The 13,185-nt window shown below is 47.4% G+C and overlaps 1 protein-coding gene across 1 annotated transcript in view; it reads left to right on the forward strand.

Moving 5' to 3' along the window:
* The first annotated feature begins 613 nt into the window (after positions 1 to 613).
* The window catches only part of LOC138267622 (P2Y purinoceptor 4-like), a 178,489-nt gene continuing 165,917 nt past the window's right edge, over positions 614 to 13,185 (forward strand). Inside the window, exon 1 of the mRNA XM_069216706.1 lies at positions 614 to 743. The gene's annotated coding sequence lies outside the window, so the exon portion shown is untranslated. The remainder of the gene's footprint in view (positions 744 to 13,185) is intronic.

Below are 13,185 nucleotides of genomic sequence, written 5' to 3' on the forward strand. Positions count from 1 at the left end.
ATAAAGGAACTCCACTTCAGTCTAGAAGACTGAGTTCAGTGAGGGATGTCAACCTACATTGATGATAATTTTGTCTTCAGGATGTCAGCCTATGTTGATGATGGCATTGTCTTCAGGCAGACTTCAACAGATCGAGCAATCCATCACAGCCCATATAGTGCACCTCTGATTTAAGTGCTGTGACCACAAGGAGGGAGGGACACGAAGAAAACTGGGGGGCATCATCACCTTGCGGTGACCAGTTCATAGTGCTGCCTGCTGGGGCTCTTATCGGGCGCTGAATCACTGTGGACCCCCGCATACAGTTCCTGAAATGAGAGATACTTAGCCATGCTGTCGATAAATATGTGATAAAAATAACTCCAGGTAGCCCAAGGGTCCTGTGCCCAGGTCCTCGCCCCAGTGGGGTCGGCTCATTGCAGTTTGTTGGCCTGTATCCTTTGTGCACAGGGCGCCTTCGCGTGGCGCGTGCACCGAGCTGCACTTTGATCTGGGTGTAGCGCCCACGCCTATCTCGTTCATCTGGGAGGTGAGTGTTCTCAGCTCCCGGCTCGCGCATGCTGGGGCACGCAGCCGGATAATTTCGTGCCCAGGGGTTAGGGAGTTTGAACAAAGTATTCCAGCGCGCCTCCTTCCTGTTCCATTCAGGATTGCGAGCCTGAGAGCAGATGACGCCGGTCTGACCCATCTACCCCAGTGCTAGGCCGGAGCAAACCCTGAGTACCCAGCCCGGGTGTAACCAGGTACAAATGGATTTGTTTCAGCGTTTTGTAACGCGGCGTGCCACTGTGCGGCCGCTAGAGCGCGCTGTAGAGAATATATCGGAGCCAATAAACGCAGAAAGAAGCAACGAATGCATCGTTTTGTATTGCATGCATATAGCGCTTAATATGCCGAGGTTGCCCCGAAGGCGCTATCGGTCGGTCCGATGGGTCCATTAGCCAATGAACGAGAACTCGCTATGGTGACAATGGTCTGATTTTCTGACATAGTCGGGTTAACAACATTTCACTCCAGAGGCCCCCTTAAGCAGTGGCATGGGAATGATGTATGTGTGGTGTGTCACGTCACCCAGTGCTTCACTTGTGCCCCGTGTTTTGTTCAGAAGCCCGCGGCGGCCGCTATCCAAGGTCCGGGTGTCCAATACCTGGGCTGAGTCCCACCTCTTGCCTCTAATCCACCATCAGACACTCCCGATCCTGTTTCTCAGTGCCACAGGTTCTTTTTCATCCCTACTTTCGCCCTTTGTCGCTATTTTTCCGTCTCCCTTTCTCCTTTTGCATTTCTCTTGCGGTGTAGTTTTTCAAGAAAAAATAAATGCAAGTCCCCTGAAATGAGTGCCGTGCTCCTGCAAGCACCAGCTCAAATTAAGCAGCGAGGTTACCCCTATCCAGTTTTTTAGGTCGAGCTTAGCAGCGCGCAAGCGCCGCTTTTCCGATGTGTCCGTATGTATCTGGGCTTTTAACAACGCCCACATCACGCCCATCACTACCACTCGCTCCTGGGCTTGCCCTTCAAAAATCCTTAGATGACATTGGTCATTGGCTTACGTTTGCCCCTCCTTGGGGAGGCTTTGTTATCATCTTGGCCATCGCCCCTGCTACATGGCTAATTGCACTTTTGCGGATACGTTTGACTGCGAGCGGACTTCTTTTTCCTTTTGTGTTTCTCTTCACGCTGATGCTTATGGCGACGGTGGCACTGTGAATCGGCTTGCTTATGTGAAACTGTTTTACTTTTAATTTTCAGTTTATGTGGCAAGAAAAGTCCGGTTAGGAGTTTACAACGCTAATAGCTCTAACTCGAGCAAATGCGAGAGCCCTTGCATTGCAAATGCTTGTTCTCTTTCGCTGCTGCTGTGGTCACAGGCCAGGATGTGGAAGCTGAAGGGGGTGCGGGGTGCTTTTCATTGGTGACAGTCTGTAGCCCTCTGGACACCCAGAGACCTGCATCTGTGTTTCTGTCCTTCGAAGCTCCATTCATAGAGAAAGTCCACGTTGAGCGACCAGAGGTGCCATCTTGCCCTGCGGATTAAGAAACGGCAGAGAAGCAGATGTTAATTTCCAACACTTTACAGTCGATAGACCAAGCACCTCATGGAAACAGCCACAGTAATCACACTCAGGGTAGAACCAAGAATAGGCCCTGGAACCCCCAAAACGTGGCCTACATGCACAGATCGTGACCTTTTGTGAAACGTTGCTTTGTTACTAAGAGCAGGTTCATTTTGGGACCAGTAACACTGGCCAACTGTGTAATCCATCACTACACCACTGCAGCTCATCTTCAGCCATTACCTATCCTCATTTGCAGGTCCCTGAGTCCACTTTTCACCCGTAAGGCCTGTAGCCCATGAAAGCTCTCAGGTCCAGAATGCCCAGACTGCCATCAGTCAGAAACCCTCTTGCTCTTTGTTAGTGATCCACAAGTTCCACTGAGCAGAAGCAGTTCGCCATCAGGGGGCCATGGAATGCCCTCTTGCTAAGGTCTTGAGACTTCTGCTCATGCCCAAGCCCCACAGGGTCCCACTCGGTCTCATGTTCCTACCTAGAGTCGTGCTAGATTTATGTCCCCAGTGCACCGGCCCACCCTCGGATCTTCATGGCTCCTGCTCGCCCTCAGTACCTCGAGGCTCCTAATAACCTCAGGTCTTTGAAGCCCGGTACGCACCCCTACTCACCCTCAGGTCTTTGAGGCCCCCTACTCACCCCTAGACTTCCAAGACTCCTACTTAGAGGTAGTTCCTTGAGACTCCCACTCACTCTTGTGTTCCTACCTAGGGTCCTATTTATGTCCCCAGTGCTGCAGCCATCCTCAGATCTTCATGGGTCCAGCTCACCCTCAGCTCCCTGAGTGATAACCTCAGGTCTTTGAGGTCCCTACTCACCCCTAGTCCTCCTAGACTCCTACTCACGCTCATTTCCTGGAGGCTCCTGCTCACTCCTGGTTCCCAGAGCCTCCTGCTAACCCTCAGGTCTTCAGAAGGCCCGGCTCATGGAATAGCAGACCAACGCGTGCACAGAGCCCTGCAGGCCAGCAAAGAAGACCTCTGGGAAAGCTGGGTTTCTATATCTTATATGTGTTGAGGTAAACTGGCAGAGCTTTTTGTGCACAGATTATGTTCTGTTGTGTTTGGGGTGCATTTGCAGAATTGGGTGTGTACAGTGTACCAGCAGCACAAGGCTGGGGGGCACTGAGAGTGCACCTGATATGTACAGGATATGAGTAAACTTGGCTGAGATGAGTACACATGTCAGGATTGAGGTGCACTGGTCGAGCTGTGTGTAAGTGCAGGTTATGATTAGGGTGCGCTTGTTGTGCACATGGTATCAGCAGTTAAGGGTTGAAGCACACCAGCAGAGCTTTGTGCACATTGTACATGCATCTCAGTACTTCGCTGTTCTGGCACGCAGTTAAAGAGACATAGTAAACAATTTGTAATGGAGAATATGTAGACCCATTTTCTGAGTCATATTATGCACAGGTTTCCTAATTCTGACCTGTTAATGCTTTGTTTACCACTGGCTCTGGCTTGACTATAGGGACTTTGGAAGGGTGTGTGTTAGACTTGGCAGCTTTTTAGCGTGTCTTCCCTGCCTTTTTGCCTTCTGACTTCCTGTTTTTTTATGGTATACTGGACTCTGTTTTTGCTGGTATATTGTCTCTGCAACCTTTACCACTGCTAATCAGAGCTAAAGTGCAAGTGCTCCCTATGTAAATGGTATTAATGATTGATTTATCCATGAATGGCATATTTGATTTACTGGTAAGTCCCTAGTAAAGTGCACAATGGGTGCCTAGGGCCTGTAAATCAAATGCTACTTTTGGGTCTGCAGCACTGATTTTTCCACCCACATGAGTAGCCCTGTGAACATTTCTCAGACCTGCCACTGCAGTGTCCGTGTGTGCAGTTGTAAACTGCCAATTCAACCTGGCAAGTGTACTCACTTGCCAGACTTAAACCTTCCTTTTTACTACATATAAGGCACCCATAAGATAGGACCTAGGCAGCCCCATGGGCAGAGTGCAGTGTATTTAGAAGGTAGGATATGTACTGGTGTGTTTTACATGTCGTAAAAGTGAAATGCTGCCAAATTTGTTTTTCACTGTTGCAATGCCTATCTCTCTCATAGGTTAACATGGGGGCTGCCTTTAAATAAGTGCAGTTCCCCTTTGAGAGCAGATAGAGATTTGGAGTTTGGGGTCTCCCAACTCACAATTTTAAAATACATATTTCAGTGAAGTTGTTTTTTAGATTGTTAGTTTGAAAATGTCACTTTTAGAAAGTAGGCATTTTCTTGCTTAAACCATTCTGTGACTCTGCCTGTTTGTGGATTCCCTGTCTGGGATAGTTTGACAGTTGGGCTGTTTACACCTCTCCTCTAGACAGTGACACAAAGGGACCTGGAGTGTAGCCTGCATATCCTGATGAGCCATCGGGCTAGAGTGGAGGGAAGAGTGATCAATTACACCTGAAAGGGCTGTGCCTGCCCTCACTCAATGCAGTCTCTGACCCCCTGGAGTGTGCCTGGGGCCAGGCCTGGGCAAGGCAGGATCTTTTGAACAACAGAGACTTTCCCTTGAAGTATGCCTACTTCAAAGGCAGAACTGGGTATGCGTAGTGGACCTAAAACACACGACTTTTAGAATCTTTCTGGATCAAGAGGGACCTCTGCCAAGGAGAAGTGCTGAGGAACTGGTGGAGGTGTACTGCCCCCTTTGCCTGTGACTGTGCTTTGCTGGGTTGGCCTGCAGTTGCTGCTTCTGCCTTAAAAGAGAGCAAAGGGTGACCTTTGCTGTGTATCCTGTTTGAGAGAGTTCTCCAAGGGCTTGAAGTAGAGCTTGCCTCCTGTTGGAAGCATTGGGAACTGTGTGTTTTGTGCTGTTCAGGAAGAAAAACCACGGTGACACCGCCAACGACGTTGCTGGCCTGCACCGTGACCTGCCGGCACAGCATGGAGTCCCACTTTGCACCGCAACCCCGCTCTCACTGACACCGCCATCTGACACGTCACCGATGCCGCCATCTGATGCCGCCACAGAGCCTCTGTTTGCACTGTGACCTGTGGGCCCACACTCTGGCATCGCCTTGCTCACACCGCAGCCTGGGCATCCCCAACAATGATGCTCCTGCTTACACCTGCGCCGCTGCCTGTGTACACCGCTTGTGAGGAACACAAAGCACCATCCTATCCTGCACCATAGGTCCGGCCCACCTACGCCAGTACCATCGACTCCAGTGTCGTCACCAGGCGCCTCTGTCTGCACCGTGACCCATGGATGCCGCACGGAGCACGTCCCGCACCGCACCGCTGACTTGAGTCTACCGACGACAGCACGTCAGCAACAACGACGATGATGATGCCTGCACCCTGACCTGGTTACACCAAACGTTGCACCGCCCTGCTACACACCGCAGACCTGGTCTCACTGATGCCACTGGACGCTGTCACCAAGCCGCTGCCTGCACCGTGGCCTGTGGGTACCGCACGTCACATTGTCCCGCTTCACATCACAGCCCGATGCCATCCATGCCAGCGCTACTGACTTCATCAGCCCGGAGTTTGATCTGCAACGCATGTGACTTCAAGGGCCCGATGACCCCCGCACTGTCCTCCGGAACCAATACCTGTGACGCCAGCGACGCCGATCTCCGGATCTCCTGGCAAGGATCAGAACGCCCTGCATTTCCAAGCTACTGTTTGTGAGTCTTCCGGCCCTGAACTGTTGGATTTGTTGGACTGCCCCAGACGAAGCTATCGACTTCAAGGAACTGTATTTTTAAGTTAATTCTTGTAAAATTCATATGTTTATTACTCCATGTTGGCTTTTTCTCGTTTTGGTCTTCTTTTACATAAATAAATATTGGCTATTGGTGGCCTTTTGTAGTGTTTTCACTGTGTTACTGTGTGTTATGTGCAAATGCTTTACACATTGATTCTGAGATAAGCCTGACTGCTTGTGCCAAGCTACCAAGGGGGTGCGTAGGAGTTATCTGAGCTGGGTATCTCCCTTATCCTGACTAGAGTGAGGGTCCCTACTCGGACAGGGTTCAAACCGACTGCCAATTTGAGACCCCATTTCTAACAGTGTGGCACCTAGATAGCTGCCTGAGGTCAGCCACATCTGAGGAATAGTGCGGGATCATTTGATGTCCTCCCCCCGAGGTATCATTTGTGGGATGGTGGTCTTGTCAGTTCTTGACCTGTGCCTCTCTTTCTGGTATTGCTGCTATGGAGGAGTGATTGGAGGTGGTCTGGGGCTGGGCTTGGTTGTTTTATGTTTGCAGTGGGACGAGTGTGGAAGATCGGCAAGGTATGGACACCCCGGCCCAGGACTCTATTGCTGCTATGTGATGGGGCCTAGGGCACGGAGTAACCAGTCTTGAGGGAGCATTGACTACTACGCTCTTCCTGCTGCACTTGCTGGACTGGAGCATGGCTGTGTTTCTACCTGCAGCTCCTGCCTTGTATGCAAATAGCCAGGGGATTGACACTGTGTAAAACTGGGTCCAGTGTCTCAGGTCAGAATTTGCAGATCTGGCAATTTTAGCAGTTGGTATCAGGTTGAGCAGCAGCTTCCCTGACAATATCCTTCCGCCTGGCTCCTAACTACAGGGAGTGCAGAATTATTAGGCAAGTTGTATTTTTGAGGATTAATTTTATTATTGAACAACAACCATGTTCTCAATGAACCCAAAAAACTCATTAATATCAAAGCTGAATATTTTTGGAAGTAGTTTTTAGTTTGTTTTTAGTTTTAGCTATGTTAGGGGGATATCTGTGTGTGCAGGTGACTATTACTGTGCATAATTATTAGGCAACTTAACAAAAAAATATATATACCCATTTCAATTATTTATTATTACCAGTGAAACCAATATAACATCTCAACATTCACAAATATACATTTCTGACATTCAAAAACAAAACAAAAACAAATCAGTGACCAATATAGCCACCTTTCTTTGCAAGGACACTCAAAAGCCTGCCATCCATGGATTCTGTCAGTGTTTTGATCTGTTCACCATCAACATTGCGTGCAGCAGCAACCACAGCCTCCCAGACACTGTTAAGAGAGGTGTACTGTTTTCCCTCCTTGTAAATCTCACATTTGATGATGGACCACAGGTTCTCAATGGGGTTCAGATCAGGTGAACAAGGAGGCCATGTCATTAGATTTCCTTCTTTTATACCCTTTCTTGCCAGCCACGCTGTGGAGTACTTGGACGCGTGTGATGGAGCATTGTCCTGCATGAAAATCATGTTTTTCTTGAAGGATGCAGACTTCTTCCTGTACCACTGCTTGAAGAAGGTGTCTTCCAGGAACTGGCAGTAGGACTGGGAGTTGAGCTTGACTCCATCCTCAACCCGAAAAGGCCCCACAAGCTCATCTTTGATGATACCAGCCCAAACCAGTACTCCACCTCCACCTTGCTGGCGTCTGAGTCGGACTGGAGCTCTCTGCCCTTTACCAATCCAGCCACGGGCCCATCCATCTGGCCCATCAAGACTCACTCTCATTTCATCAGTCCATAAAACCTTAGAAAAATCAGTCTTGAGATATTTATTGGCCCAGTCTTGACGTTTTAGCTTGTGTGTCTTGTTCAGTGGTGGTCGTCTTTCAGCCTTTCTTACCTTGGCCATGTCTCTGAGTATTGCACACCTTGTGCTTTTGGGCACTCCAGTGATGTTGCAGCTCTGAAATATGGCCAAACTGGTGGCAAGTGGCATCGTGGCAGCTGCACGCTTGACTTTTCTCAGTTCATGGGCAGTTATTTTGCGCCTTGGTTTTTCCACACACTTCTTGCGACCCTGTTGACTATTTTGAATGAAACGCTTGATTGTTTGATGATCACGCTTCAGAAGCTTTGCAATTTTAAGAGTGCTGCATCCCTCTGCAAGATATCTCACTATTTTTGACTTTTCGGAGCCTGTCAAGTCCTTCTTTTGACCCATTTTGCCAAAGGAAAGGAAGTTGCCTAATAATTATGCACACCTGATATAGGGTGTTGATGTCATTAGACCACACCCCTTCTCATTACAGAGATGCACATCACCTAATATGCTTAATTGGTTGTAGGCTTTCGAGCCTATACAGCTTGGAGTAAGACAACATGCATAAAGAGGATGATGTGGTCAAAATACTCATTTGCCTAATAATTCTGCACTCCCTGTAGACCCCATGTGGATTGAGAGGCCCCTCCATCATGACTGAGTTGCCGCTCCATGGGACATACAAGGCCCGTCTGCTGGCAGTGGGAGGATGTTCCATAGGATGACATAACATAGCATATGTATTCGTAAGCATGCATTCACCCATTAGGCAGTTTTTCTGCAGAATAACAGGTGTTATTGTTACCCGACTCCATGCTACTTATTTTATCAGCCTAATAGGAATGAGTGGACCCACAGGGATTCGAACCTATGACTAACAGGCCAAAGACAGATTTCCATTATGGATGCATTAAATTGGGTGAGCTGTCCCAAGTGGTCCCATGTCACGTGTGATACATTCAGCTATTCCTGAGTTTACAGGTGACAGTGCGTTGCATTCTGGGATTTCTGTTTCCAAATGCTTACGATGTTAAAAGTGAAACCACGAGTCGAAGAATGCAATGTGCTCTTGGTTGAAAAACCAGAACTGTCTGGCTGAAGGTGTCACACATGACACCAGGAATGAGGTGCTACTGGGAGGGTGGGGCCTTTGTATTAGGAGCTAGAGATAAAGAGAGGCTCTTTTATCCACAGTCAGAGAATGCTCTTTCCTCCCCCCGACCCCACTGTGAGATGGTGCTGTCTCACTTTTTCCTCTCCTCCAAAACTGCAGCCAAATCCCTTCACATCCAGGGACCTGCACTTTTGTCAGCCGCCCTTTGAGGCATAACAAGCCTTCTCTGCTTGAGTGACATCACTGCAGTCCTCAAATGCTTTAAGTGCGATGAGAAATTAGGGGGCCTCTCTAAAAGGGGTGTGGTCAAATTACCGATATAGCTTAAAACATGGGTACTCACAAACATTTTCTCAGGAGTTAAAAGTTTAATCTGTGGTATGACCAAGGGCTGCACTGGTGCCAGTAGGGTGGCGGTCTGAGGAGGGGGCGGGGGGGAGGAGGGGGGGGGGGTAGAAGGGTATTGGGGAGTGAAGCATGTACATCTAGTGGCTAAATTGCACAGTGTGGAATCAGAAAATCTGGGCTCAATCCCAGCTTCAGTACTTGACCAAACTCTGTGATCCTAGGCAATTCATTTATTTCACTTTCCATCCTTTTACTTCATTATCACATATAAGAGGACCTACGAATACATGACTTCAGGGTGTGCACTGTACAAAACCTTCTCCTGTGTTAATTTATTAAACTATAATGTTGTTCATGAGTAATGGCAACCCAGCCCAGCCAAAGGGTGCACATAACTAACTTGCCTCTTAGTTTACTATTTGCATTGTTGTCTGGGTGGGGGAGAAGCAAGAATATTTCTAAATTCATGTTTGAAAACTATCACTTAAAAAATGCTCCTCATTACACTTTAAAAATACTTCTCAATGCACTGGTATGGAGTACTAAGTTAAACGATTCTTCATATTAATGAAATACAACTTTTGAATTTTGACTAAACTATCATATTTTTAGAAGCCAATTGCAAGATGGCTTAAAAAATCAATGTGTTGCTAAAGTTAAGTGGTGCAGGATACCCTGTTTACTTCCTTTCCTTATCTTATAATAACCATTGAATTGATGTCTAACCTTTTATTCTATGTATTTTTAATGTTTGTGCAGAGTCGAGTAAACAGCAGTTTAGTGCTATTGTAGACCAGGGGGGCACTTCTAAAAGCCACGAGGGCCGCACGTGGCCCCTGGGCCGTACTTTGAGTATCACTGGCTTAAAACATGCGCACTAAAATCCATTGCTTCACACAGCGGCTTCCTGGACAGTACTTGGGTACCTCGGAGTTTTTTAATAATGCATCCAGGTATATAATAAGGCAATGGACCTACACCTAAAACAATACAGAACTACCGCTTTGCCAAAGTTTGTTAGCAGCATCAAGTAAATACGTAACACTAATGATTTTGTTGTGAATAAGTATAATTGAAAATGCTTCATTTTTGGAAATAAGATTAGAAATTAAACATTAGGATCTGTGGAGGGGGCAACTGATCAGTTGAACACATGCCATGTTTCCCCTCTTTCTGAAATCCTCCATCTGCACCCCTCACATTATCTCATCCCTGCTCAGCCTGTTTTTTCACTCTTCTGCACATCCTTCCTTCAATCTCTCCACTCCCCATCCCACCACGAACCAAACCTTCCCAGTTATGTATAATCACAGCATGTTCTTTTCCTTTGTAGCTATCCATATTTCAACAGCTGTGTACCGCCTTCATACACTTTCAGACAATTCCAATTGCCACATATGGGGCATCGTTCTATCTGCTCTGCTGAGAGGCCAGAGATTGAATGTGAATGAAGTCTGAACATTTTTATGACCAACAGGCAGCGGCTTCAGCCTGAACTGCAGAGCTGGCAATCGTGTCCCATCATGAACACACACTCATAACCTGAACTCAGGCGGGCACACCAAGGCAACACAGTTCACGGTATGCACTACACAAGAGTTATGTGCTCATAAAAATATGAAGAAACACAAGGAAATACTTCGAGAGTGCTGGAAGAAGTAGAACATATAAAACGTAAACAAGTACCGCATTGCTGACACGGATTACCTTAAAGGTTTTTATAGTCAGTGTTGAGAAATCAATCATATTTTTGCTTATAAAAGTTAAGGGCACGAAAATAGATCCTGGCAGAGACACCTTTAAAGCCCTGTAGCCCAAGCAGAGTAGCACAATGATTGTGTTCAGCTGCATGGGTGTTCTTCATCGGGTGAAAAGCGGGTCCCACCTGGCTGGTGATGTGAACCGGTCTCGGAAGTGCAGCTTACACTCCCCATAGCAGACAAAGTTGTTTTGCACATCACTGCTCACCTACACCCACCATTGAGTGTTTATATTTGTCAGGTTGTGTTAGAGTTTATTGAGCAGCTCAGCAGCAGCAGCTCCCTGAGGCCTCAGTATTTTGGAGAAAGGCCCAGGATATGATGCAATGCCCCCACAGAAGGCCCTTTATCATTATTCCATTCAAGACAATGAGCCCATCTGGCTTTCACTGATGTCAGAAGCAGTGGCGGCTGGAGTCGAGGCAAAGTGGCGGGCGGAGGGCACAAAACAAAAAAGACACCAAAAAAAAAACTTGCCTGGAGCATCACCGCTCTTCTGGATCCCTCGCTGAAGGCACAGGCTCCCAGCCTGCCCTGCGGCCAATCCTAACACTGCTCTCATGCTGCAGCCAGCATGAGCGCAGCATCAGGATTGGCCTGAGCGCTCTCAATTGTGCTCCCAGACAGGCTGGCAGCCTGTGCCTGCTCTCTCCAACCTGGCAACACAGTGCTGGACTGATGCAAGCATAGTGTGCCTGTGTGTTTGGCCTTCCTGTGACGGCCGGCCGGCCAAACACACTGAGAGGAGTGCGCCTGCTACTCCCCCTGTGCCTGTCATCCCATGGCCCGCCCCCAAAAAATGAAACGAGAATAAACATAGTTTATGATCATTTTCTTTTTCAAGTTTGCGGCTGCTGGCGGGGGATGGGGAGGGGCAACGCTCCTCTCCCATAGTGGAGGAGGCGCCGCTGGTCAAAAGCATCATAAATGGTTTTCCTTTGTTCAATCCCATCTCCTCGAGTGGGTTCAATCATGGCTGGATTGACCCAAGCATAGGGGGCTCAATAATGTTAAAAACTGAAAAAATTGAAAACAAATGTCCATAACTGACCCCAGCCAGCAGCCTTTCAACCCTCTCTTGAATGGTCGAACAGCCAATCCAAATATGATAGTAATACGTATAGGTAATACAAGGAGGGGAAATATCGATACTTTACTTATTACAATGCCGTTATGAGTTTTGCAGGCTCCAATGGTGGCCATTAGAAACACCATAGCCATATATCAGGTTCTCCCTTGTTCCAGGCTGCAAAAATCAGACTCCTGCAGTCGTTCCCCGCACTAATGTAGCCAGGTTTTACCTGGTGAAGTATGTGCAGGGAAGACCTCCTTGCCAGGATGGCATTTGCACGAAACTTGTGTTTAAGAACACACAGCACTTGGAATAGGAAATAAGGTCTACATGCATTTAATGCAAAATAGCCAGCAAGCAACCAAAGACAATGCTTGGCAATTGCTCTTTCATAGGACCAAAGCCACAGCATTGATCCATTGGGCCGTGTAGAGCTAAAAGCTTTACAATTGCTAAATATTTTTATACATTTGCTCACAAATGGAAGTGAATAGGAGCGCAAACCTGTGATAAAATAAAAACTTAAAGATAACACCTAATTAGCAGGTGCCAGGATCTTCTTGTGGGAAGAAACAAGAGAAGTCCCCGACAGAATGATACAATTAACACTAACAGGCGCGGACGCCACTACTTTCTACAATCCTTGCTTCATTGTGCCAACTTCAGAAGGAGGCTCTGCTTTCTAGCACGGGTGAGTAAATGTGCATTGTATGACATGGAGTTACATAGCCACAGGACATTTTACATACATGTGCAGTAATACGGACGTTTTAGTGGTCTTCAAGCTTGTATAAAAATGATACAGCAAATCATTAATGCAACAGTGCACCTTTAGGCACATAGGAGCATCAGCATTTTCATAATAAACCTATGTGCATTAAGGCTCATATATGGATAATTTCACTTACTCGATTGTTATCCCGTTTGGGAAGCAAACAATTATTTTTGACAGAGTTTGGATTACCGAGGGTCGTACAATGAGGGCGTAAGTTGCCTTGAGGTGCCCCTGCCAGACAAGCAGCATTCTGCCCTGCCCTAGTTTTAAAAGTAGATACGGTGACCAGAAAAGTGCTGTTGGTGAGCTGGCATCTTGTGATTATCAAGGCAAAGTTCACTTGCGACACCGGCCATGGGTGGATCCCCGTGACATGCTGAGAGAGGAGTCACGTGCCAGGGTGCCATTGGGGAACACTTTTCAGCTTAATAAATTTAATTTCATGTATTTAGTCACTGTGCGACTGAAGCTTAACTGCACCATACTGGTGAGACCCAAATAGGCTTATCTAGGGTTGCTTGTGGTCCGGCTCAGCGGATACCTGACCTGGCAGCTCAGAC

Source organism: Pleurodeles waltl, chromosome 12, assembly GCF_031143425.1.
Source record: "Pleurodeles waltl isolate 20211129_DDA chromosome 12, aPleWal1.hap1.20221129, whole genome shotgun sequence".
NCBI classification, from domain to species: Eukaryota; Metazoa; Chordata; class Amphibia; order Caudata; family Salamandridae; genus Pleurodeles; species Pleurodeles waltl.